The following is a 27,000-nucleotide window of genomic DNA, read 5'->3' on the forward strand; positions in this document are numbered from 1 at the left end:
ATATCGCTTAGGTTTTCTTTAGGAAAAGATCTTGAGCAGAGTTTCTAAAATTTCTCAAATTAGAGGTAGCAGTAACAGTTTGCTTCTGTTACTGATTTATTCACAGGAAATGGCTTTAAAGCATAGCAACACACCACAGGATAATTAGGTACTGCGTTTTGGGCACTCACAGTAGGTTTTCCTCTCATACACCAAAAGAGGAATATTTTAAACAAAACATTTCAGGAGCTTTCTACATCTTTTGACATCCGGAATAATAAACTGTCTTGCTACCTTTGCATAATCTGCAACTTCCCAGTATCTACAGGAAATCCACAAGAAAAACCTCATTTACGCACATATTCACCACAGCAAAATCACGTGGTCAGCAAGGTGAAAATAACAGCCAAAGCAGCTGGAATACATTTGAAATATAACAAGACAAAATCACCTACTCTTCAGCATTATTTTATACACAGTTATGTTTATTGTATTATAAATATAAATAAAAACAACACACACAAACACACCATTAAGATATATAAATATTTAAAAAATACAAAAAAATATTTTAATGTGAATTTTTAAAATTGTTGAAATGTAAAATGTGTGTGCACAAGTATTGGAAAGACACAAGCACACACTTAGTCACTCTGTGTCTCTGTTTACCCTCTGCGTCAAGAGAAATCTGTGCTGGTTCTAACTTGTCTATGTTGGAACTGCCTGAAACTGGTGTTTGACCTTTTGGGTTTAAAATATACGTATATATCAATTTATACCTGCAATCACAAATTTTATTAAAGAAATCACTAGGTAGCTTTCAAGAAAATCAATGAGACCCTATTTTAATAATGCATATCTCATTAAGAGATACTTTTAGAGAAATACTTTTAGTCCTACAAGGAAGTGTTACATTATAATTAGTGTGTTGAGTACCACTGTACGATACCACTGTCTTTACAATATAAAACGCTTATGTCAGTGCTACATAGCAGACAGATTACAAAAAGCATGTAGTCAACTTCAAAAAATGTCACCTTTGTCCTTAACTCTGAACAAAAACGTATCACAAGTCTAGGGAGGGGCGAACCACTGCTGTCCAAACACAACCCAAATATGAACATTTTCTGTGGTTTGAAAAGCTTACACTAAATTTGTTTGTTTGTTTTCTTTCAGTTTTATGTACTGTGGCACCTCCTAGATTCAGGCAGAAGCTCAAATACCATACAGTGCTAAGAGAAAAGCTCTTCCTCTGCTACTGTATTTCTGGTCTGATGAGAAACAGGAAATACCAGCAGTCTCATGAGAGTGCCTGTTCTCTGAAGATCTCCAGCTCAAATGAGGATCATTACACAAACCCATCTGAGCCTGAAAACCTTTTGAAATTGGCCTGTTTCTAAGTGGGACACATCACTTGAAGACACATAACTGAAGTGAAACAATACTGTTTCAGATAAACAAGCATTGTTGGCTACAATGCTACAATGGCTATAACAAGCATTAACTATTGATGAACCCTATAGGGAAACCTTTCCAACTCTATATACAGGTCTGTATATACAAAACATACTTTAACAAACAAATAAAAGAAATCATTTTCAAACTGGGGTTCATGTCTTTACTTTGTCATAGCTTAAGCAAGCTGGATTTTTACAGACTGCATGGTCACCTTTCCTGATAAGCAATGTCCTTCAAGTTTTATCATGAGGTGTAAAAACATCAACCACTCTGATCTGTATTTTTTAAACCTTGATTAAAGGCTTAAAAATTCAAAATGTATTCGATTCTGATTATCAGCAAAAAAATACGTAAGTAGAGTGGCTATACTGATGCCAAAAGTAATCTGACAACAGCCAACAGCAAATGCTTGGAAAAAGAGTATAAAACAGACAGAGTGATCCTTTCTCTAGAAAGGATTTTGGCAATCTGGTAAAAGACCTTCTGAGACACAAGACATATTTAGGCCATTGTGTTTACTGGCAATATGAATCCATCCTATGTGTGTTTTTTAATTTCATTTTGAAAACAATCATATTTTTGGTCTCAAGATCTTGGGGTGATTAATCCAACAACTTAACTATGCATTGTGTGAAAAACAGCTTCCTTTGTTTTGTTTTCAGAGTTCCTGTGTTACAAAATGTGTAATCATTCCATATTCACCTTCTCCATGATTTTATTATGCTTTTTCCTCTCAGCACACCTCTGATCCTTTTCTACACCAAAGGGGGGTCTCCTCACTTATTAACTCCCTCTGTTCTGTACTTCTGAGCAGTATTTTTGTATTTTATATCCTAATATTTACTTTCTGGAATGGGGTAACCGGAACTGCACTTAATATTCAATATGTGAGCATATCCTGGATTTATTTAGTGGTGTAAAGACTGTTTATTTTGCTCTCTGTTCCTCTCCTCATTCTTTTCATGGTTTTGGCTGGCAATATGTGAGCTGATGGTTTCAGAGGCCCACCCAAAGAGTCCAAGACGTCTTTCTTTAAAAGAAACAGCTCATTCTAGTCCATTGCTTTGCACACATAATTGTCTTCCCCAGCCCCTTACATTATTGATTGTAAGACTCAAGCATCACATTTTTACTCACTTACTAAGGCTTAATAAATCCTTTGGCCATTAGCCCTAATTCTGGCCATCCTGAACATTTTTGATTATTAGAAAATTTTTTCATATCCTTGTTCCACCACTTTTCTCAGTCTCTTTATGAATAGCTGAACACATTTCCCAGCACATATTCTCATGAGACTCCAATGGCAACCTCCACTACCATGAAAACTTACTCATCTTATAACAAGTAATATATCCTCGAAAGGATATTTTTCAGTTTCTTCTGCAGAAGTTTGGCCTCTTCACAAACCATTGTGAAGGACTTTGTGAACAGTTTTTGGAAATCCAAGTACACTTGACTCGCAATACCACACTCATCCACATGCTGTTGACTCTTTTGAAGAACTGCAATACATGAGTAAGAGTGACTTCCCTCTACTAATGCCATGTTAACTTCTTATCTATGTATTTGGCTAGTACATATACTCATAAATTATAAAGACTTGGATGGTAAAGGAGACAGACTTATAGTCTGCAGGTTGCTAGAGCACCCATGAACTTCTAAAGTTGGATATCAGATTTACCTCCATCTCTGCAGATAAAGTGACTGCTGCAGGAGGCATGTTACACAATTTCTTAGTTCACTATTTTCATAGCTGAGCTCTGGTAATCTCATTATTCTTATTCATCATTCTACATCATTCTAAGAAAAAATAATTTCTTTTAAAATATAGTGACAGATTGGCATTAATATGTATATATATATGTGTATATATATATATCCTGCAGGTTTGCTGTGTAATCCTGTAGATACCTGTTCTTCCACAGAACTACATCTTCCCATGGCTTCTTGATGGCACTCACACTAGGGGCTCAGTTTGGACTGTTTTCTTAGACCGTAAAATGTGAACATTAAATCTCTCAGAAGAGCAGCTAAGTCAGGTCTTAAGAGAACCTCATATCTTTAAGAAAAAGACTAAGCTGACCTTGAATCAGACTAAAGAAGCTAGCACAGGCTGTGGAGAACTGCAGGAAAGCTTCTATCCTGCCCACTTCCCACATGAAATTGAAATGGTAAATAGCACCACCAGTAAAGGCAGTCCCTTAAAATTCTGAAGAGTTTTGTGATTGTTGCTAATTTCAAGCAAATTGATACTTTTTTTTTTCAGCCATAAAGAGGTTTTGGAGGAGGAACATAGAACACAGGAACTGACATACCAGATCAGAAAAGGTGGTCTGAGTAACAGCCGTGCTTACTATCCTATTTGCAGCAGTGCTAAGTAGTTCTGCTACAGATTCAAAGATTATAGCAAAGTGCAAAAATGATCTCTCTTCTTAACTTTCTAAATCTCACATAGGTTTTCTTTCATACATGTTGCCATTTTATACTGTCTTGAATTCTCATTATTTCTAGACGCTTTTCTCTTGTGGAATGCATTCCACATATTAAATTTCAATTCTGTCTTTAGTTTTAATCTATTTTAAATGTACTACCTTAAAATGCCATTAACATGCCCTGGGATTTGCATCATGAGAGAAGATATAAAAATATATAACACCAGTTTTACCTAAACTGTCTTAAATCTAATGAGTTTGCACACTAAATTTCAATCAATTGTTATATATTTCATACAATTTTCATTTCACTCCACTCACATTTTTTTAGCTCTGGTCAGAACGAAACATGTCAGTACAGCAGAAATCTTGTTCTACAGTAACTTCTATTCCTCAGGAACACTAATGAGTATATATTAGCATAGATTACAAGAAAGCCTTTAGGCATTTCTACCTCAAGGTTTTCGAGCCCATAGTTTCAGATATTTTGACCAGATTTAGAAAAATTTGGGATCTGAATTATGATTTCCAAATTAGATTTCTGAAACATTCACCTCTCTGTTTCCATGTAGCACCTTTCCCTTCTCTCTACAATCCCACTGTTCCATTTCCTTCATTTCTCCCTTGCTCGTGTTCACATTTGATATTGTTTTCACTCCACAAGCACACATTCAAATTTTTACAATGTACATTTTTTCTGTCACTTTATAAAAGTCCCAGACAAAAATACAGCTTTAAAGATCTTTTTGTAGCAAGGTTACAGACTGCCATTTTAACAGCATCATCTGTCATCTTAATAACGTCCCTGGTGCAAGACCGCAGCAGCACATACTGTAGCCTGTAACAAATCCTGTCAGACAGTGCTGATAAGGTCCTTTCAGATGGAGACTATTCAAAGTGTATTTAGACACAGTCACATTAGGCTTGCACACTGTCAGTTTTGCCCTGGCCCCTCTAGGCTGCAGAACTAGATGCAGGCTTCCCCTGCCTGCTCTAGAATATTTCCTGTACATAGATTTTTCCATATGTCCCACAGGCCAATCTTCCTAGACCTTCAAGACAAGGGCTGACAGTATATCCATTATCCCTTCGCCCTCTGGAGACCCTGGTGTCTTCACCATTTGTCCTTCGAGGACATGTCAGGGTAAGGCATTATCTGCATGCATCTCCTTGCTGTAGATGATTTTTAAACATTTTGGGCATTCTTTCAGGTGAGGTCATAGGACTCTCAGGAGACAAGAAATCCAGTCCAAACCCATCCTGGATTCTGCTAAGGGTTTATCCTCCATGTGACCTGCCTTCCATGCAGCATGCTTTCCTCTTTCTTGGCTGGCTCCACAACAAGTCACTAGTACAGTAAAAACATCATCTCTGTTCTTCTGCCTTTTCTAAGCTTCCTGCCCAAGCACTTCACTGGATAAGTCAACACAAGCTGTGACAGGCTTCTGCAACCCTCTGCAGCCCATCCACCTTCTCTGTAAGAGCTGTTTGCAGGCAGCCTGTTGGTTGTGCCAGTTAATGCAGGGATGTACCTAACAGCCCACTGTACCTCCACTGACTTCAGAATTGCATTTAGAGGTCTGCTGGCCTTAATGACCAAGCATACTGTCCTAAGAGCAACTGTGAGAGACAGTGTAGATAAAATCTTTTAGCTCACCCTCCACCCATCTACTGGAGCTTGCCAGCAGCGCGGGTTTTAAGACTCATCGTTAGACTGTCATTTCTTTGTCTTCCTTTCTGGGGGATTTTCACATTCAAACCAACATCCCCAGCAGAGCTCTTGGAGAAGATGGACTTCACGAAGGATGTGGCTGTCTCATTGTTATAAGTCAGGACAACTCAAGTTTCTTCATCACCATAGGCAAAACTGAACATAGAGGAGGCAGAGCAACTGCCCTAGGCTCCATACCCCACCCTGTCACCACACTCTCTTTGTCCAGCAACACAACTTCTCCTTTCAGCTGCAAGGACCATACAGAATGGGGCTGAGCATGCACACTGCAGGGCTACCAGCACCCATTCATGTGAATTTTGCTTGAGCCACTTTTGCTTGAGAATCTTGTCTATGACAAGTGCCCTGCTGCTGTTACCACCAATTAAAAGTAACATGATTTCAGAGTTGAACTGTAACTGCAGCCCCAGAAGATGAGAATCTGACACAGGAGCCTGTCTCCACTCACATGGAGATGTTCCCTTAAACAGTGATTCATGACTGGTAGTTCCCCAGATTGCAACAGCTCTTCTTGCAACAGATTAAATGCAAAATCCAGAGCTAAAAGCAATAAGACAGAGAGGATATTATCATTTATTACTTTATACAGTACATAGATGGTACTGTACTGTGTAATATTAATACTGTAATGAACTGAGCAGTAGGCAGAGTCTGTGCTTAGGCAGAAGACAGTACGTTTTGGAACTTAAATACATAATCTTTAAACATGAATTTTAATCCCTGGAATCCTTTCCTAAAGCTGAACAGAGCTAAGCACAGTGGCTCCAGATTTTGGTTTCTTGTGGTTTTGTTTGTTGGTTGGGGGTTAAGTTGATAATAAAACATTAAAGGTTGGATGGTAAATTAAAAATGTCAGTCTCAGTCTACAGACCCTCTCAATACTCCACATTTGCCTTTAAAAATGCCAATTTATCACCATCTTCTATATTACATCAAGATCAAGGGACAATAATGATAAATAACTAGAAAAATACAGTCTATACCATCTTTATTTATTTGGTAAATAAAAGTAATCAGAAAAAAAAAAGAGACATGAACTGCAGTTTTCTTATCTTTTGTATATCAACCCACCTTCTGTCAGAAGACTAAATTTTGTGGAAAATGCATTAAAAGCAGTTTTGTAAAAGGTCATGATTACAACAACAGCTAGCATTTTCTAACTAACCTCGGGGACTATTCAGTAAATTATAATACCCAGTAGAAGACATCTCTCTATTAATAGATACAAAAATGTCCTGCTCTTCCTAACACACGTATGCCACATATGGAAGTAATTTCCTGTTACAGTATTATCTGGACTATGTAAAAGAAGACATTCACTTTCAGGAGGACTGACTGGCAACTTTTATTGTGTTTTCCAGCAGGCTTGAAATGATATGAAAAGCTCTGAGGAGCAGAACTTTTATATCTTATTTATTATCCCTTTAATAGGAACAGATTTGTAGCATGATGAGACATATTAGCAGTAGGCAAATATTATTTTCTACTGAAACTGCGTATGTGATAGCCAACATTTTTCTTCTTCAAAAGAACTTGTTAAAATGTATGTTAGTTACCTAATATAGTAACTAAGTCTTTCAGTTTCATAAATACAATTACTCGAGGTTGCAAATAAAGGTTAATCAAACTGAGGTAATTCAAAGCAAAGTGTCAGTCAGAAAAAAATGGGGAGTCTTGCTATACCTCATACTGCCATAACTTTAAATACTGTCAGTTTTTAGTATCAGGTTGTCTCTGTTGTTTTGCTTGTGCCATACTTTTAAAAAGAAATCAAAACCTGGAGATGAATAAAGTAAAATTCAGAGTATTATGCTTTCAGACATAAGTATGTAGAAGAAAAACCACATCTGACTTAGTACAAGTCATAAGCTGTTTGAAAACAGTGTTATAACCACATTTAATAATGATACACAAGATAAAGTACTTGAATGACTTCATGAAAACACACAGCAAAATAGACAGTAACTATTCTAAGGAAGGAGAAGAGGTGGATATTTCTAAGCACATCTCCACTGCACTCCTGCAGGCCTGGCTGCATGTCAAGCAAGCGGTCTGCAATGCTACAGCTGCACCAGACAACAGTCTTACTGCAGGTGCAGCCACACAGACAAACATGGACCTGGGCTTGAAGATACTTGCCTGAAAGGAGGAGGAAAGCAGGACAGGGAGCCAAGTGAAATATCTCACTTCTGCTACTCAAAGCTGCACCAACACGTAGCATTACTACCATAGTATGTAGCTGCAGTTTACACTAGAAAAGCATGCACAGTGTAAATCTAGGTGTGATGATGCTTATGCTTAGGCGTGTGAACTAAACAGTAATAATAAAATACACTTACAGTTTGGAAAGAATGAATCTGAGAGATATATTTCTAACTGTAAAGGAAGTGATTGTATGGATTTCATCACCTAAGAGAAAAGGTCTGAAAAAAAGATTACAGGACTTCAATAAAGCACTATAGCCTCTGCTGTTAGTATTCTTACAGAGTCTTAAATGGCATATAAATAGGAAAAGAGGTCATCAGTGTGCTTTTAAAAATCAACAAACATGCTAAGTTTAGGACACACTGTCTATAAAACTAATTGCAAGCAGGTTGTATCACATTCTTTCTCATAAATTTTATGTTACAGAGCCAATTTTAGGTTAATTGTGAAGTTGGAGGCAAATGCAAAAGCATTTCAGTTGCTGAGAAATGTTTCTCTTTATTAACAAAAAAAAAAAAAGAAGAAGAAGAAGAAATAAAAAGAAGCATCTCCGGAGGTTCACTGCTAGCTCAGTTTCTGGTTTGTGTCAACTTGTTTATATCAGCTGCTGATTTGCGTCACTGGCTTGGCTTTGTGGTTGTATCTGGGGCCTGATGGACACCCTGGTGCATTAAGAAATTCACCACAACAGTACAGCATGTTAAGATCAGATAGCACAACCTAATGTTGTTTTCTTAAGCACACACACCACACATAACCCTACTAAAAAATTACTGGAGGCAGTTAAGAGAGGCAGACTATAGTTTTGATGTAAACCAGGTTTAAATTCATATAATGAGGAAAATGTCTGTGTAGCACCAAAAAAAATGAACACCAAATATTTTTAAGGGTACCAAAAAGTAGTACATATTTATTTGTAAAAGAGTTTATATTTCTAGGAATCGAGATACCATATATCACTTCCTCTAAGGTTTTAGCACAAGCATCTTGAACAATGGCATATTCACTGTGTTGTGCCAGGAAATGTTTTACTTTGAGATGCAAAGCATTATTTCAGCTATGGCTTTAGTTAGCTCATTGGAAACTAAAAAAACAAATTCTGAATATTTAAGCTTGAACATCTGATCTGATCATGTGCAATATTGAGAACAACATAACTTAGGTGCTTTGCCTATAACACTCATCTTTTATAATATATAAAATACACAGTCCCTAATAGTCATTAGGGACTGTAGTGGTAGGACAAGGGGTAATGGGTTCAAACTTAAAACGGGGGAAATTTAGATTGGATATGAGGAAGAAGTTCTTTACTGTGAGGGTGGTGATGCACTGGAATGGGTTGCCCAAGGAAGTTGTGAATGCTCCATCCCTGGCGGTGTTCAAGGCCAGGTTGGATGAAGCCTTGGGCAACATGGTTTAGTGGGAGGTGTCCCTGGCCATGGCAGAGGGGTTGGAACTAGATGATCTTAAGGTCCTTTCCAACTCTAACTATTCTATGATTCTGTTTCTATATTTACAGTATATGAGGTGCCTATACAGAAGTCAACATTATATTTTAAGCGTTTTGCTCATGATTAGATGTATGTTCACACATACAGAACCGCCTAATTAATATGCCTTTCTAACTGAGCACTTCAGAAATGAGTAAAAGGTAGTGCATGATGCCTACTTGCTACACCAATGCATATAGCTGAAAATGCAGAGCAAGGATTAACTCAATTCTGAGGGCAGACTTCAATCAAGCTAATAATGTTTTACTTCAGCTGATGTTCTGCTTTGCATTTTCTGTCCAAGCTTCCACAACCAAACCTTACAAGTCTTTCTAGTTTCATGACAGTTCATAGGTACAGTGAGTAAACAAAGAGAACAGATGTCTATAATCTTAACAGAGATATTTTGCAAGAGAAAATAAAATGTTTTCAAAACTGTGTTTGCTTTATGCAAGCTTCCTTTAAGAAATACTGAAAGTAGTTCCAAGAGCCTCAAAATGTTGACATGTTCCTGAAATAAAACACGGATTTTCTTTTTAAGAATTACATATTGGGTCAAATTTATGTTAAGATCTTAAAATGTCATTCAAGATAATGAGCACAGTTAAAATGTTTTGTTCAATATGGTTTACTTCTCTTTTCAAAATATTTGGCTGTTGCCCAATTTGAAATGAAGGCAGATTTTGAAATCTAAAATTCTTGAGTAAAGCAGAATGATTATCCCCTCATTTGTTCTGATAATACACCATATCTTAGATGAAGGAGTTCAAGTTCTAGAGATTAAACAATGAGTCCTGGAAGGCTCATCAAAGGAAAGAAAAAAAAAAAAAAGGAAACCAAACCCAAACCCCAAAACAACCAACCAAGCAAACAAACCAACAAAAACTTACAAAGAACAATAATCCAATTTTCCAATTTTTAAGCAATTGGTCCAGGAATAATCCAGAAAAAAGCATGTCCCAGTCTAACTGGCCTAGGAGCTGGTTTTCAGAAATATGTGGTTCATTTCAGTAGAACTGATAACAGTTTACCTCCGTCTTCTTTTTCTTGTCTAGGTCCTTATTAGGAGAAATAGAAAAGGTGCTGTTGCCTGCACAGAAAATAGAAGTAAAGGTCACAAGAGATGCTATAGCAGCTTTACACTTCCCAAAAGATTGTACAGTGCAGGAATAACTCCTTTAGTAGCGAGTTTAATTTCATGGGGAGGTTGTGCAGTATTGCCTCTGTGAAGTAAAAAAGCTGACTTCTGTATCTGTCCAAACACACAATAGTCATTCTCATCCTAAGGAACTTCCCTCTTTTCGCCCTCTGCTATGTAATATTAACACAAATCACCATATGGCATCCTGACAGAAAGGTATTAGCCTACAGTCATCACTCTTGATGGATACTCTGGTCTGCTGTGTTTGAGCTGCATTTTGAAGTAGATAGGGATTACATGCAGGGCTGATATTATTTACTTTTTCAGAAGTATAATAAAGAAAGCAAATATTAGAAGCCATTTTGGTTGGGTCTTTTATTAGTAATTCCTGCTAAAACACAATTGAGAGAAGCAAAGGAGTTTTGATTTTGTTCAACACCTTTTGTAAATATTTCCACATCTCTGTATCAGAACTCCTCAGCTCTGGAACTGGGAGCTTGTGAAAACATTAGTGTTAACAGAGACGGTGGAGTCTGCCACACCAGCTGGGAGAGGCACATTGAGGATCTGGTGAGTATGAGAGAGCCAGAAAACTGAGCTGGAGTAGCTCTGTGGTTTCAGGGCTGTGGTGCAGACCTTGGGCTTTAAGGCACTCTCAAGCTTCAGCACAGGAGGGAAGAACCCAGCTACACAGGAGCAAGAAGGATCAGTTTTCCCACAGCTTGGAGCATGAAGACTTGTACTGAGGTTACCAGAACTCCCTGGATGCTCAACTCCCCCTTGGGGAGGATGGCAAGAAGAAAACAAAAGGGATGAGCACTGGTCTCCAATGGCCATCTCACCAGATCTGTGCATCAAAGAGCACCTGTGTCACATACACACTCATGTGGGAGCTACTTCCCTTGGAGGCTCCTCTGCTCTCCATCATTACAAGAAGTCATGAACTTTGCCTTCCCCATGTTCTGAGGTCTCTTTTGATTCTCATTCAGCCATCCCAGAGAGTTTTCCTGGTCTCCTGTCCTTTCAGGCCTCCTTAAAAACAGTGAAAGGGCCCTAAAGAAAGCTGTTCTGACAGTCAGAGAAACTTAGAAAGGAAAGTTTGTAAAAATATTTACAATGTGAACTCCCTTCTGCCTGTATTTGTAGGAACTGAACAAAGTGACCAAGGGGGAAATTTGAAACCAAAGCTTCTAGCTGAACCCACAATTAAATAGAAAATCAACATGCCCTGAAATGACAACTGAAAAGCTATGTCAAAAGCACAAGTCTTCACTGTCTTTCTAGCTGCACAATCATATTTTCCAATTTGTTTAAGTATGTACTAATTGGGTAAGAAACACAGGAAAATGACTCTCTGGTGCTCTGCTGACAGCTTAAACTACTTCTATTTAGTTCAGAGGTTGGACTAGCTGCTTACTGTCAGTTCTGACTGTTAGTCACTTACTTTGACGTAGTTAGAGAATAAGAAGTCAGTCCTTTAGACCAACAACCCTCGCTGGCTGAGATCATAAGAATATGCAATTTTGGTAATTTTTAATTCTTCAGCCATTTCAATATTGGGAGATAATTACTTCATTGTAGGAAGAAGCTGCATATGATTTTTTTTTTTTTTAAGTTTACAAGTAGCCCATTTTGAAATAAACAACTCCGGATTGAAAAACGTACATAATGTTGTTTCTTTTCACTTAGTTTTCACACTCCTACTTAATTTCATGTAACTGACATGATAAGAATGATACCATGAGTGAGGCAAAGTTAGTACAGTAAGATAATGTGAAAGACACGGTACTGAATTGCAACTATTTAATTTAAAAATGTCATGCTTAGTTACAGAGTTATATACCAATAAATAGACACATTTGTTCCCCAGGTAATTTTTTTTCCTCAACACTATTCATAAGGTATAAAGATAACCTGACTGTTGTGGTTTAACCCCAGCTGGCAACTGAGCCCCACACAGCCTTTTGCTCACTGCCCACTGGTGGGATGGGGGAGAGATTCAGAAGGGTAAAACTGAGAAAACTTGTGGGTTAAAATAAAGACAGCTTAATAAATAAAGCAAAAGCTGTGCATGTAAGCAAAGCAAAACAAGGAACTCATTCACCACTTCCCACGGACAGGCGGGTGTTCAGCCATCCCCAGGACAGCAGGGCTCCATCATGTAGAATGGCTACTTGGGAAGATGAACTTCATCACTCTGAACATCCTCCCTTCCATTTTCCTCCCCCTTTATAGGCTGAGTATAAACATCATATGGTATGGAATATCCCTATGGTTGTTTGGGATCAGCTGTCCCTCCCAACTTCTTGTGCACCTCCACACGACTTGCTGATGGGGTGGGGCGAGAGGCAGAAAAGGGCTTGGCTCTGTGTAAGCACTGCTCAGCAATAATGAAAACATCTCTGGTATCGGCACTGTTTTCAGCACAAATCCAAAACATAGCCTCATGCTAGCTAATATGAAGAAAATCAACTCTACCCCAACCAATACCAGCACACGAATGTTCACATCATGATGCATGAGCTGGTCTAACAGAAAGAAATACATCCCACACCCACTGTACTTCTCAGCCTCAGAACTATGAAACTTACAAATAATCCCAGTGAGAAGTGTAAAAGGGTGGTTGTGAATGCACTGATAGACAAAATATCTTAAGGGATGTCTTTCTCCAATGAGTACTTGTTTATAAGCATTTTCACACTGTGTCAGTCTATGAAACAGATCTAAAAAAATTATCATTGACCTCAAGAATGATCTTGGACTTTGAAGCTGAATGGAATGTCTTCTAAAGACAAACTTCAGTGATTGAGATACTTTGCAGAGATATCATGGACGGTCACTTGGAGTCTAAGAGAAAAGGCCTTGATGGTTACAAAAATACTAAAACATTATTTATTTATGATCATATACCTTATCCCATCTTTCTGCCACTACTGTGAGGAGGGGAGGTACTTTTTAAACACCTTGGCCTACCAACATAAAAAGTTGAAAGCTTGATTTATCAACAAAGTTATAGAGGGAAGCTTGGTCATGACAGGCTGTAGCTTAGAAAACAACTATATATTAATCTGTGATTCGTCTTCTGACTCAAGTGAAATTGAAGACGATCTCAGGAAGAAACTCCAAACAGGTCTGAACTGTGCCTTTGTTCTGAAAAATATAACATTAGAGATCTTAATGAAGGACAGCATGTCTTACTGAGGCCTTGGGAAGTTGTCTTTACCAGTGGATGAAGAAGGATTACGTAACTGCCCTCACAGCAAGGTCTCTGCCCTCATACTGAAGCTTCGTATCACATTGGGCCTGTCCAAATGCTGAAGCCAGAGACACTTTCAAGCACCACTTCAAATAGCAGGACAACTACTGCAGCATTCAGTGAAGTGTGAAGTTCTGAGGGCAGCCTTTGTCAACAACAAAATAATATCTTGGTGAAATTTATGCAGCTGCAACCAATAAGCAATGCCAGATAATAAAGCACTTTATGCCAAACGTGGCAAAAAACCCCAAGGCTTTCAATACACATAACTACATCAGCGCCAGCAAGAAGAATCAAGAATATTAGATTGATGCCAGTGTCTGCATTGACAATCTTGACTTCTTTCATAATGTTTCTGCAATGTAAATCATGCCCAAGCAAGAGTACTTCAGGCTCAGGAGGTACAGTCTCTGTAGAGCTTTGCTATACCATGACTAAGATGCTAAAGAATGTAAGAGAAAGTCATTCTTGGCCCAAGAAAGTCAATGCCTGGCACCCGTGAAAGGTGGCCTGATGATACCTGAAAGCTCACTTCAGTGGTTGCAGGGACATGGATTGTCCATAAGAAGGAATATTAGATACTGTTCAGGCTCCTGAAGCTAAACACTAGGACAATTGAATAAATTCAAATGGAACGAGCAAAATTTTAACCCAAAACAATGAAAGATACAGATTTAAATGGTCAGTTATAAAAGGTTGAAGAGAGTAAAAATTATGAAGTATTTGCTCCTTCAATTCCGAAGTGTGGAAAGTGGGGAAGAGCTTGTGGGCATGCCCTCGCAAACAAAAACTTCTCCCATAGCAAATGTTTGGCCATATGTACAGGGACAGTGTGAATGTAGATGAGTGAAGGAGAATATGAGGGAAAATATGGTTTTACTAAACAGCCTGCCAAAGACCTGGCTTTCCTTAGGGATATTTGTTTAAAAATTCATGTCTTTAAGCTGTTTGCAAATAACAAAGAATAGTTTTGTGAGAAATATGTAAACAGGTCAGTATGACACTCATCATGTGAATGGGTAATTCATTTTAAGAATGTAATTCATTAATTGCTCAACTTACGTGTTTAACTGGTGCCAGTATCAAAGAATGAAAACACAGTTTAATATATTACAATATCCAGCTACTGGCTTGGTGACCACTTCAGGTCAAAGATGCTGTCTGCTTTCTCACAGCAGTTTAACAGAACCCAGGTTTGCGTCTCAGAAGAGCAGAATTCTTTTCCTTGGTCTCCCAGGTCACCTTCAACAAATCACTTCAGCAGACCATGATTTCCCTACGCATAAAATAAAGCATGATACTTGTGATTATTAGCAAGGTACTTTTAAAGCAACTGATCCAAGTTTTAGAAACTGTTCAAGTGGCATTACTTGCATATGTGTATCTGAATGCACCACTTGGCATGTTAATATTATTAAGCCCATTATTTCTGTGTAAACACAAACATGCTTTGACCCGATTTCTTAATTTAATGAATACATTCATGCAAGTTACCACAGAGTTGTTTTTCTGGTAACTTTTTTGAAACTCCTGGGTTATGCAGAGCAGGGCTGCTCTCCCCCATCACTATTTTGCAAGCAATCTGTACTTTTCAATTTAATCTTCATTTAAACTAGTTTCCCTCACACAGAGAGAAGTCTAACAAGGAAATACTGGTGTAGCTAGACTAGGCTATGTGAGATGCTGACCCTTTCACCCATCCCTCTCACATCCCTGCTGGAAGCCTAGCAGACTTAGTAAATTGGAAGAGGCATAAGCTTTTCAACTATTGCTGTGCACATTCCACCAACTCAGAGCAAACTCCTCCTCTCTTCTCTTAAAGCCAAGGCTCCAAGCTGAATCTGAACAGCTAATAATTTCATGTTTCATTCTGTTAACTCTCCAACAAGATGTTAAGGGAAAGCTAAGGCACAACACGTAAATACTCTGCTGTTCATCAGTGAGCTTACTGGCTCATTGTTTTTTACATTCATTGGATCATGGGATATTCATATTACAACAGGGTAACTCAGGCTGGAATGGACCTCAGATCTCTATGCCAACCTCCTGCTCAAAGCAGGATCAGCTGTGAGATAAAATTTCTCAGGGCTTTATCTATTCAGGCTATGGAGAACACACAGCCCCACTGGACAATTTTTTTCAGTGTTTGATTGTCCTCATGGTAAAATGTTCTTTCTTTTACTCAGTCTGAACCTCTCGTGGTTCAGATTATACCTGCTGTCTTTTGTCCTCCACCACACAGCACTGTGAAAGAGTCTGGCTTCATTTTCTTGACAGCCTTGTCATGGCTATGTCAAGGCTGCTGTTAGGTCTCCCCAAAGCTTTCTCTCTTGCAGACCGAACAACATCAGCTCCTTCACCCTCCCTTTGCAAGGCAAGTGCTCAAGCCTCCTGGCCATCTTGGTTGTCTTCTTCTGAACTCACCTCAGTTTGTTAATGTCTTTCCTTAAATGGAGGGGCTTGAAACTGCACACAGCCTTCCAGATTATTTTGCACAAGTAGGAATCTCATGCGTACTGGGCAAAGTGAGATAGTTAATTCTTCTGATCCTATGAGTATAGCTTAGGAAGGTGTTGGTTTTCTTTACTGCCAGGGCATGCTGTTTATCTTGTTCACCATGTTGTCTGACAAGACTCCCATGCCCTTCTTGCAGAGCCTTTTCACCACCTCTGTCTAGCAGTTCCTACTGCGCAAAGCATGTCTTATGCTCATAAAAGCTAAATTCCTGTCAATGACATCAGCTGTGCAACCAGACACATTCCAACCCATGGAATCTGTCTGCTCCTCCCTAAGCCTTTCCTCTGCACTGTCAGGACTCAAGAGAATACCACCTGAACCTCTGTGCCTCTGACACTCATTCCTAAAGCCATTCAGTCACTCCTGATATGCTCAAGGTTCCTGCCTCAGACACATTAATGCTGCCAATGCAAATAAGCAGCAGAAGAAATAGTACAAGGGTCAGACAAGCCTTGGCAGTTTATTTGCAACATGCTGAATTCGAGTTCCCAATAAGCACCACATCTCCCTAGACAGCAAGTCAGATCAGCAGATTGGGTCTTCTGCGCCCCCAGAGGTGAGTCCTGCATTACTATCACTCACAACTTCCTCTTGGGGCTAATGCAGTACTCTGTTGGCTTCCCAGGGACAGCATTCTCTCTCTTGCTTGCTACCAGCACAGTGAACCAGCTCTGCAACTGCAGATCTGCCATCCTCCTCTTGCCAGACAAGCTTCCTGCCTTTCCCAGCCTGGGACTCTCCATTTGCCCTACAACTGACCATGATCTTGGCTGCCCTCCCTCTGTGCAGTTACAGGTTCAGGCTTTTGCCTATGCAGGATCTCTGTGAAGATGCTGTCAACATCTTTTTATATCCCCTAATACTGTGCACTTTGCCATCTTGCTCCCACAGCTCCTTGCTGTGGCAAATCTCTCCTCATCTAGCAGTATACCTTCTGCAGGCAAGAACACCATTTTCTCCAGCTCTGGCCTTTGCGAGAACCACCGCTGCTCTCTGCAGCCTGAGATCCGGAGAGCTTTATCCTCCCACGTGTGACTAGAATAGAGGCCTCTGCAGTGCAAGGGGTAGTTGCTCTATCTGGTGTTGGGAACTGGGCCCTGTGTTGCAACACTACTGTTGATAAGTCCCACATGGCCTTCAGCAGATTTCTGGCCCCCTTCCATGTGCCTTTCTGAGCAAACTGCTGCTTCTGAGTGTTGTGCCCTGGGACCTGTGCCCTGGGACTGGTAACTGTAGCTGGATGGGTACCTGACCCTCCCTACTCAGGATCAGCCTTGGCCAGCAGCAGGGGCTGGATCTGAGGACACCAGAGGAAAAAACATAATGGAAGATCTAGAAGCAAAGCCCAGAGCTGGTCAGCAAGTGGCAGGCACTGGCAGAGAACAGGAGCTCAAGAAGAACCCCAGCATCCCCAGCATGTGCTCAGCACTCTGAGTGCTGAGTCGCCCTTTGCAGCTCCTAGTCACTGTGTTCCCTAAACACTACTGCTCCAGGATTAGGCTGGCTCCACTGTGGGGTCCCTTCTCATGTGGCTAGAAGCCCACTTGAACATGTCCTGATACCAGTTTGGCATGCTCATGAACTGAATCCCACTGCCTGCAGTGCCCTCACAGCACTTATAAGCCCAGCACAGGCAACGTGCTGTTGTTGGGGGCAACAGTCTCCAGGGAAAGACTCTCCCCTCACCCCCACTGACAGTATCCCTTCTGCAAGACAAGCCAGCCAGAGCACCCCTAAAGCACTGGTCAGTTGTAGAGGCCATCACCACTCAGCCATATCACCTCCAGAGCAACTGGAAACCCACCACAGGTGTCTTCAGCATCTTGCCAAGGTCCTCCCCCAATAATAGCATCTCACAAGACCATGAGGCTGCTCAAACACCCTCTGAGCAGGTCTCACTTACTCATGACTGCAGCCATATACTCCTGCCACTGGTGATGCCCTTGTAACATCTGAAAGCCAGCAGTATTTCCGAAGAAGCCGTCACTTGATTTTTAAGACAGATTCATATTTTCTACTTTCCAACAGCGGCTGGTTTAGATTTTAGACTGCACGGTTTTGTTAGCCTCTCAGAGACTTCATTCTTAAATTCCTTAAACCCCTTGGGTGGACAATATAAAGGGTCTAGATATTGTTCACAGAATCACAGAGACAGCAGCATTGAAGCATCCATGTATCAGGTACAATATGACTAGGGGCCATTTTATTAGTTACACCCACCAGTTTCTTCCCTTTCTTGGGGCTGAAGATGACAAACGTTTGCCTCAATGTTCATGTGGATGAATCCTCATCTTTAATAATTATTTTCAGTACTCAGTTTTGGAAGCTTTGTTCACTGACAAATGCCTTACCTTACTTAAATGAAATGTGGACAGCAAGTCCCATAAAATGGCATTTTTTCTAAGCTATAAAAGCAGATAAGTTACACATATAAGGTCATGTTGTGTCCTTCAATATCCACACACAGCTCCTACTGAAGTGAAAAGGTTACATGCACACTTAAGGGTAGGCTTTAGGCTAAAAGACTGATAGCCTGTTTAGACTAAGACAGATACCGTCAGAAGTGATAGGGTAAAAGTGTGACCAAATATTTTTCTTGTCTCTTTTTACAGTGTCCACGCAATTCTCTGGACAGAAAAGCCAAAACAAAATAAAACTCAACTTTTCAAAGCTCCACAAACGCAAACAAAATAAAATAAATGCCAAAACTCCTAAGTTGTAACAAACTACTGTGAGATGGAGAAAATATTGGTAGAAAAATCCAGAATGACAAATAGACTCTCACAGATGTCAACGAAGGAAAAAAGTCTTCAAAGACAAGAAGAATGTGCTTTAAAATAAAGTAGAATAATAAACTGAAATTTAATAATAAAGCAAGTAAGGCCTAAGATTAACTAAACTATGTCATGTGAAAGGTTATGAAAAGACTGAAGGAGGAACAGTCTTTTGACAAGGGCATGTGAAGTTCTCATTGCTATCGATAGAATTTGTACATACCTATCAGAGACAATGTGGTTTATTGTATATAGCAGAATTCATACATAATGAGAAAAGCTCCACAAAAATTAGGATCAATGCTTTACCATCACCATTCCTTCAGCCTTCCGACTCCACAGGTAGGCACTGCCTTATCTATTTTACATGGGACTGAAGGTCTGTGTGATGAGACTGAACTCATTCTTTGCATACCACCGGGAGGCAGGTCATGAAGTGCCCATGACAGGTGAAACTATTGCCACCACATCCTCTTAAGTTTCAGAATTAACTGAAGGATTTGCACAAACAGCACTTTCTTAAAACTGGGGCATTCTCCCAGACAATAGAAGCAGTGAGTATTGGCTAATTCTTGCCACTAAAGGATTCCAAATCTGCATTTAAACATCCAAGAGTTTTGAACACAACATTCTGACATACTGTATCCAAAGCAAAGTATTTGGGGATTTTAGCAGGGTTTTGGTTCTTCACAAATGGCCACATTCTTGACATTTTGTCCCAATACAGGATAAAAAATATTTCCATATCATGAAAATTTTCACAGAACTGGAACTAGGTTTGCCAGCTTGACTACTTAGCACAAAAGCCATTTCAAAGGAAAATGCAACTTTGATGAGATGAGAACATGGATGAGAACAACTATTTTGGAACATAAAGGGCTAAAGTAAGCTTAAGCTGTTCTAAAAACAAACAAATATTTCCGTAGTCACAGAGAATGAGCCTAAGAGGCCTGGACACTGTTTGTATGTACTGAGCTCAGAAGTGCACTGGGATGCAGTGCTTTGAATGACTCCTGCTCGCGGGTTCATTGCACAAGGGAAGGAAGGAGCTCTGTGAAGGCCTATAACATCTTACATTTCCAAAGCCACCATCATGTAAAAAAACACTTTCGCCCTGCAGCTTACAAGTGGCTTCTCAAACCCCGAATGAGCAAAAACCATTGTTTTTCTATGAAAGCTTAGCTACTTGTTGACTTGAGGGAGAATTTTTGGGGGTAATACTGCACACAACTGCTGGAAACACCTGTACTTAGCAACTGCATCAGTTCCTTTGATCGCTGTTACCCTGTCAGCACCACAGCAGCTACATACCTTCTGCTTTTTGCAGTGCACCTTGAGCAAGCCAGCTCACACACTAACACAGAGTTTTGGCTCAGCAGAAAAGGACAATGCCTTTATCAGGACCCTGAGTGCCCTAATGGGACTTAACAGCCTCGGCAAGCCTCACCTGGGATCTCCACCCTTTGCCCATTGCTTAGGAGCCATTTTTAAAGCTCAGGCTGCAATAAGCAATCTTGGCTGTCCCTAGATAATTTCTTCCCTTTTTTTCTCCCTGAAATTGTCAGATGGAAAGTGTTTTTAACTGTATTTTTACCTATATTTTATATATTCACTGTTGCAATTGTTTACTAGGTCAACCTGAAAGAATTAACTGTAAAATTAAAAAATGGCAGCCTTGTAGTGTATCTTTATCAACCTTCTAGGGTGATTTTATCAAGAAGCAACTTTTATGTGTGTCATAATATATTTATGCTGATAAAAGTCAGTATGTTAACAAAGATATAAATTGAGCAACACAGCACCATGAGATTTCTTTGCAATCCATGAAGTTGCTAGTCTGTGACTTGTAAAGTTTCTTAGTAGGTCAGCATATTAGTATTAGCACTATAAGAGGTCATCTGATACTGCTACTGTGTCTGGTTATTAATGGCCCACTTTTTCATTCACCTAGTGAAAGTGCTCCTGTATATGGTACTCCTTAAAAGACGGCAAAAGCATTGTTTTGGGTTATTAAAAAAAAAAAAAAAGCAACATTAGTAAATGGTTTTCAAAGTAACTTGATAAATTTAGGATTCTAAGAATAGAGCAGAATAGCTTATCTGCAGGAGAAAAATTAAGCTATATAGTCAATGCTTCAATTCCTCCTCCTCTCCAATCTTTGAAAATAAGTAGTACTAATAATTAAAAAAAATAAAGTATCAATGGGTGTCAAACCAAACTTGCTGAAAAGTTCATTCTGCTCTTCTGTCTCGCTTCTACTGCCTCTAAGCTATCAACATAGAGCTCTTGCATTTCCTACACCAAGAAGAAAAGCAAAGGTGAAGAAAATCATTCTATCAGCCACAGGTAAAAAAACCACAAAAAACCCAACCCAAAACAGCCAGAACTCCCTCAAGCAGCTGGACTTTTTACTTCTCCCTTTCTGACTTTGAGACCAGTCAAGCACCTGAAGTGGTAAGGCGAGCATGGATTGTCTCCTGAGGCAGCACTACCCCTTAGAGGTTTCCAGAAGTCTAGCCAGGGGATAAGGATGCTCTATCAAGCAACAGGCTAAACTGTTATCCCCCTCTGGCCTTGGACCAGCATGAGGCTTGTTTGATCAAGCAAAAAGCCTGAACAAATGTGAGAATATTGTCAGTGAAACCACCCTGACAAAAGAGCACAAGACATAAATGCCTCTGTCATCCAAGTTGCCTTATATCGTAGGGAATAAATGGGGAGGAAAAGAGTATAAGAAAACTAGAAATTCTTTAAAGTGCTTTAACTGGGAGAAGATTAATATGTAAAGATAAAGCCAAAGCAAAGGCTTAAAAGAACAAGATGGTTTAAAGTAACAAACCCCTCCTTTTTCTATTACATTTTTGCATCTCTGTTACTAAAAAAGAAATAAAATATAGAGTGTGCTTACTCAGAAAGAAAAGACATTTTTTTTTCTTTTATTGGCGAGAAACTGAAGTCTGAAGCAAGCAAATGCTGTTCAGCTGCAAACCACTTCAGAGATGATTAAGTTCAACAGCATGTGTGGGTCACTAGAACAAGGGTATGTACTAGGAGACAATTTAGTCATCTATGGCTGAGAATCATAGTGATATTTTGAGTATGCAATGCTCATTTTCTTTAAAGTGCAAAGAGGACTGTGAAATTGACATGTCTAATGTCTAGCCATTTAGGGTTGACACCTAATTCACTAAAAAAGATATAAAATCCCATACATTTTTCTATTTTTATGTAAGTGATCTGACAAATTTTCTTTTTCTGGATGCTTCTAAAAGAGATAAGGCCAACTCTTTTACCTCACAAACAGGGCTTTGTGTAGTCACAGTGCAGTGGTTACAAGAAGGCAAAGTATGCCTCTGGAATTCTTTTTCCAGTGATTATTATTAGACTGTCTATCAAACAGAAAAAATCACAGAATCATTAGGGTTGGAAGGGACCTCTAGAGATCATCTAGTCCAACCCCCCTGCCTACTCAGGGCCACCTAGCACAGGTTACACAGGACTGTGTTGAGACTAGTTTGGAATGTCTCCAGAAAGGGACACTCTACAATCTCCCTGTGCAGCCTGTTCCAGGGCTCTGCCACGTTCATTGTAAAGCAGTTCTTCCTCATGTTGAGGTGAAACTTCTTGTGTTTCAGTTTATGGCTATTGCTCCGTGTCCTGTTGCTGGGCACCACTGTAAAGAGTCTGGCACCATCCTCCTGGCACCCACCTTTGAGATACTTGTACGCATTAATGAGATCCTCTCTGAGAACAGTATTCAGCTACCTTTAAAATATTGCAGCATTCAGACTTCTTTTGTGTGTAAGAGAAACAAATATTTCCTGAGTTTAATACTACAATTAACCTAAGTCTGTAACTTTGATTTAGCTATATGTAAAAAAATTATTTTTGTTTAAGAAGTGACCATCTAAAAGACTTATTTTGTAAAACAAGCAAAAAAGGCCTCTCAGTTGACTTGAACCAGAGAAATCAATCTAAATTATTATTTGCCTCTAACACGGATCTTGTGTTGCTGACATGTATGAAGAGAATTTTTAAATTTACAACCCACAATTATCATTTGCCAATATGTGGCTTCATATCAGAAGCTGCAATGAAGTGTTTGGTTTTTATTCTGTGAAATATGGGCTTCCCCCACCAAACACAGAATTTCACATTGATTTAAACTTTGAGTAAAAGAATCATCAAGACTCAAAAGCATACTTGTTAGAGTCAGAAAATAAAACAGAAAAACTGAAGAATTTTTCTTTGATAGATTACTCTTAAATTTCATAATTAAGAGCTGAAAGGGTGATTAAATTAACTAATCAACCTACGAAGGTAAGAGGCCATTAGATTTTATCTAGGTACCTGTATGTAAATCTCAAAGACTTTAGTAAAATATTTCTATTGTCAGAAAATTAAGGTGTAGGTCCCAAGCAAAGACAACTGTTTGGCTCTCAGTAGTGACAGATGCTGGCTAAGTCAAGACAAATTATATCAGCAGGCAAACCATACCAGTAATTGCTGAAGGAAGCAAAAGTTCTTGTCAACCCACGTCAGATGAAAAATGCCTTCCCAGTTTAAAAGGGAAGGATTAGTATGAGCCTAGTAATCACCTCAGCCTTGAAAGTACCTCAGCACAGGCACTTATGTCACCTCAACTTTCTAATAAATGGTGTTAGTCCTACATTGTAATACTTCTGCTTTTCTGTTTTTGCAATCCTTCTTTGGACCATCTCTAGGGAAGGTTGGGCAAGGGCAAATACAAAATGATACGGGAAAGATTAAAAGTATTGCTTGGACATTATGTAACAATTGGTTTAGCAGTAGCTCCTGCTAAAAAAGAAAAAAAAAATTATGGAATGAATGAGCAAACAATTGCATGACTGAAGTAACACTAATGATAGTTGTGCTGAAATTGAATTGTGTCAGATCATAGTTTCTTTCTGTGAGAGAGTAACATGCTTTGTGTGTGCATAAAGAGGAGACAATAGACTCCATATATCCACCTTGTGCAAATATTTGACACGCTCTTGTATGCCTCTTGCTTATGCGAATGCTACCTAATCTAGGGGTAATAAGCAGATAGATATTATAAAACTGGGGGAAAACCTATTAAGAAGTAGCTATCACTAATTCACTATCAATAAGGAAATCTGTATCAGTGTGACATTTGCAGGAGTTTGCCCTGGGTCTGATATTATTTGGTGCATTAGTTAATGAATTGGGTCATATAATAAAGAGGAAGCTTTTTAAACTGGCAGTTACACCAGTCTGTGAGGAACTGCAAGTGTTTCAGACAGGAGGGCTGTAATTCAAAGTGATCTTGACAAACAGGAAATCAGTTTGAAAAAATAAAAGACTAATTAAGTAAGGACATGTTCAAGACTTGGATGCACAGCAATAAGCATGCGTACAAGTTGGTGAATGCTTAGCTGCAGCTTTGCTGAAAAGGATCTGAAACTACAAGGTTGACAAGTTGTATGTGAGTCAACAACATCAATGCCATTGGACAAAAGCACAAATGACTATCATCCAGAAGACTGGTAAAGCCGTTATTTTACCTTTTTCAACACTAAGATCTACCTGCAATCCTGTGTTTAATTCAGGCACATTTTAAAAGCGATCCGGGCCAAATCGAGAGTCTAACAAAGAGCAACAGGCATGGCTGAAGGTCTCTTAAAACACAGTCTGTGACACAGTCTGTGATGGTGAGCACTGAGATTGTTCAGCCTGGAGAAAAGACTAATGGGGGGTGGGGGTGGTGGTGTAGGAAATTAACTGTTAAAATTCTGAAGAATGCTCCTCTTGACTGATGCGAAGAAGGCAATCTATTCTCTTTGCAGGGAACAGGAGTAACAGTGGCAGTGAAAGGGTCATTATTAGCAGAGATAAAGATGTGATGGTCCCACTCGGTGCTTGCCTGGCCACACCTGTGGTGCTGTGTACAGTTCTGGTCCCCACAATTCAAGAAAGACGTGGACAGCCTGCAGAGGGTCTTAAGAAAGGCCATGAAGATGACCTAAGACCAATAGAGCTTGCCCCATGTGGAAGGACAGAGTTAGGTTGTTTCTCCTGGAAGAAGGCTTGGGAGGGAGCCTCATCAGTACTGAAAAGATGGCTACAGGGACAGAGGATCTTCTCACAAAAAAATCACATGGAGAAGACAAGGGGCAAGTTGCATTAGAAAGAAGATGGGTTATACTGGGAGAGGTTTCATCTTGATATAAGAAAAATTGTGAAAACAATCAATCACTGGTACATCTCCCTAGGGTCGTGGTATAGTCCCAATTACAAGAGGTTTTTAAGATGTGACTGGACAGGGTTTTAGATAAGCTCGTCTAGGCAGGCTCTCTTTCTTTTGAAGAGTTGGACCAAATGATCTTTTTCAAGTCTTTTCCAACATGGGTTGTTCTATGATTTTATAAACTTTCTAAGAGAAAGGGTCAATACATGGCAGAGCACTGTGGATGAAAAGGCTGTGAAAATTCCATCTCTGGAAGATTTTTAAGAACAGTCTGTGATGGTATGGGTATAGTTTACCTTGCCTTAAAAAGGGGCAAATAGACTGCAGGTCAATTTGTAGTCCTGCGTCCTATGATTCTAAGTTAACTATCTCAAATAGACTTTTCTCTCAAGAGGTCATGTTGCTGCAACTACTAAAAGTGATATGCAGAATTAATTCTACGAGCTAGGCTGAGATAGGAAGGCTCTACCAGGCCATAAAAATAAGTTTGGACAATGTAAACAAAAGATGAGAGCTATGAAACATCAAAATAACATAGTGATGCAAAATACATTAAAAAGCATAGTGAAAAGAGAGAAATTTCAAATCCATTCACTAGTAACTGGATCCATATATGTTACACAGGAGCGTGGACTGAAGTGTTGTACAGCTTTATCCAATAGTACAGAGAAGTAGGCTGCAGTGTGGAAATGGAAAACCAAAACCAAGAGAAGGTGATTCAATAAGCAGTATAAGAAAGCTTCAGAGTTGGGGTAATAAAATAAAAAAAGTAAATCTTTCAGCCTTGTGAGAATCTGCAGGCCCAAGTCAAAGAAATGATAAGAGACCAGGCACATGTAAAAGTAGAATAACTGAACTGGGAGGTATAATGCTGAAATGGAGAATGATGGAAAATTACTGTATCTGATAGGTAGAACCTGACTACCAATGATCTTAGAATACTGACAATAATATAATGACCATATGCAAGAAAAAGTTTGCAAAATCATACAAACACCCAGCAAGTAACCTTATCCATCAAAATACCAAAGAGATGAGAATAGTAAAAGTATCTAGTAAATATATCAGGAGTAAACCAATTAACATTCATACTGTTATTTTCCAATACATTGATCGTATGTAAAGTAGGCTTTCCATCTGACTGATTTATGTACCTGCATCTACTGTCTTTGCCCTTGATGTGGTCAGGTTGCTATGTCCTTGTTTTACATGGCTTTTTTGCAGTGACAGGAAACCAGCATTAAAACACTTGGGTATTAAGTTCTGCGTCCTGCAGCAAAAGACAGCTATATTCTCTTGCAGCAATAAGTAATAGCAGCTGCCTTTAGATTACCTATTTTAACAGAAAGGGGATACAGAAAGACCAGAATAAGCAGCTGTACCAGGCAAGGAAAAAATGGTACAAAACCAGAAAGAGAAGACACTACCACATTAAACACATTCTGGCAGCATTCCGAAAGTATAGTGAGAAAGCCTGAGAGAAAAACAGAGTACAGAAGGAAAAAGGGAGGATCAAGGACAATTCCTAGATTTCTGGTCTCTGAAAGAAGCTAAGAACTGAATTAAGAAATGTATAATGAAATCAGAAGCTATTAAAAGAAAAACTTTTTGCCCATAACTTCTTTCTAAATGAAGTCATGCCTGTACTCAGAATTGAGAGGTATGTAAGTAGGAGTTAGAAAATGTAGCATTGATAAAATGTACATAGAAACAATGGCTAAAATAGACACGTATGCATTATGAGAGGGTAAAGATACATAAAAATCCTGCCAAAATGTGATTCTTAA

At 39.2% G+C, this 27,000-nt stretch overlaps 1 long non-coding RNA gene across 1 annotated transcript; it reads left to right on the top strand.

Annotated features, from left to right (window-relative positions):
• The first annotated feature begins 16,676 nt into the window (after window positions 1-16,676).
• LOC136015091 (uncharacterized) lies at window positions 16,677-18,918 on the top strand. Its single transcript, XR_010613075.1, has 2 exons — window positions 16,677-16,766; window positions 18,823-18,918. It is a non-coding gene; the product is annotated as an uncharacterized LOC136015091 (long non-coding RNA).
• Window positions 18,919-27,000: the final 8,082 nt, after the last annotated feature.

The sequence above is a fragment of the Lathamus discolor genome, chromosome 5 (genome assembly GCF_037157495.1).
Source record: "Lathamus discolor isolate bLatDis1 chromosome 5, bLatDis1.hap1, whole genome shotgun sequence".
NCBI classification, from domain to species: Eukaryota; Metazoa; Chordata; class Aves; order Psittaciformes; family Psittacidae; genus Lathamus; species Lathamus discolor.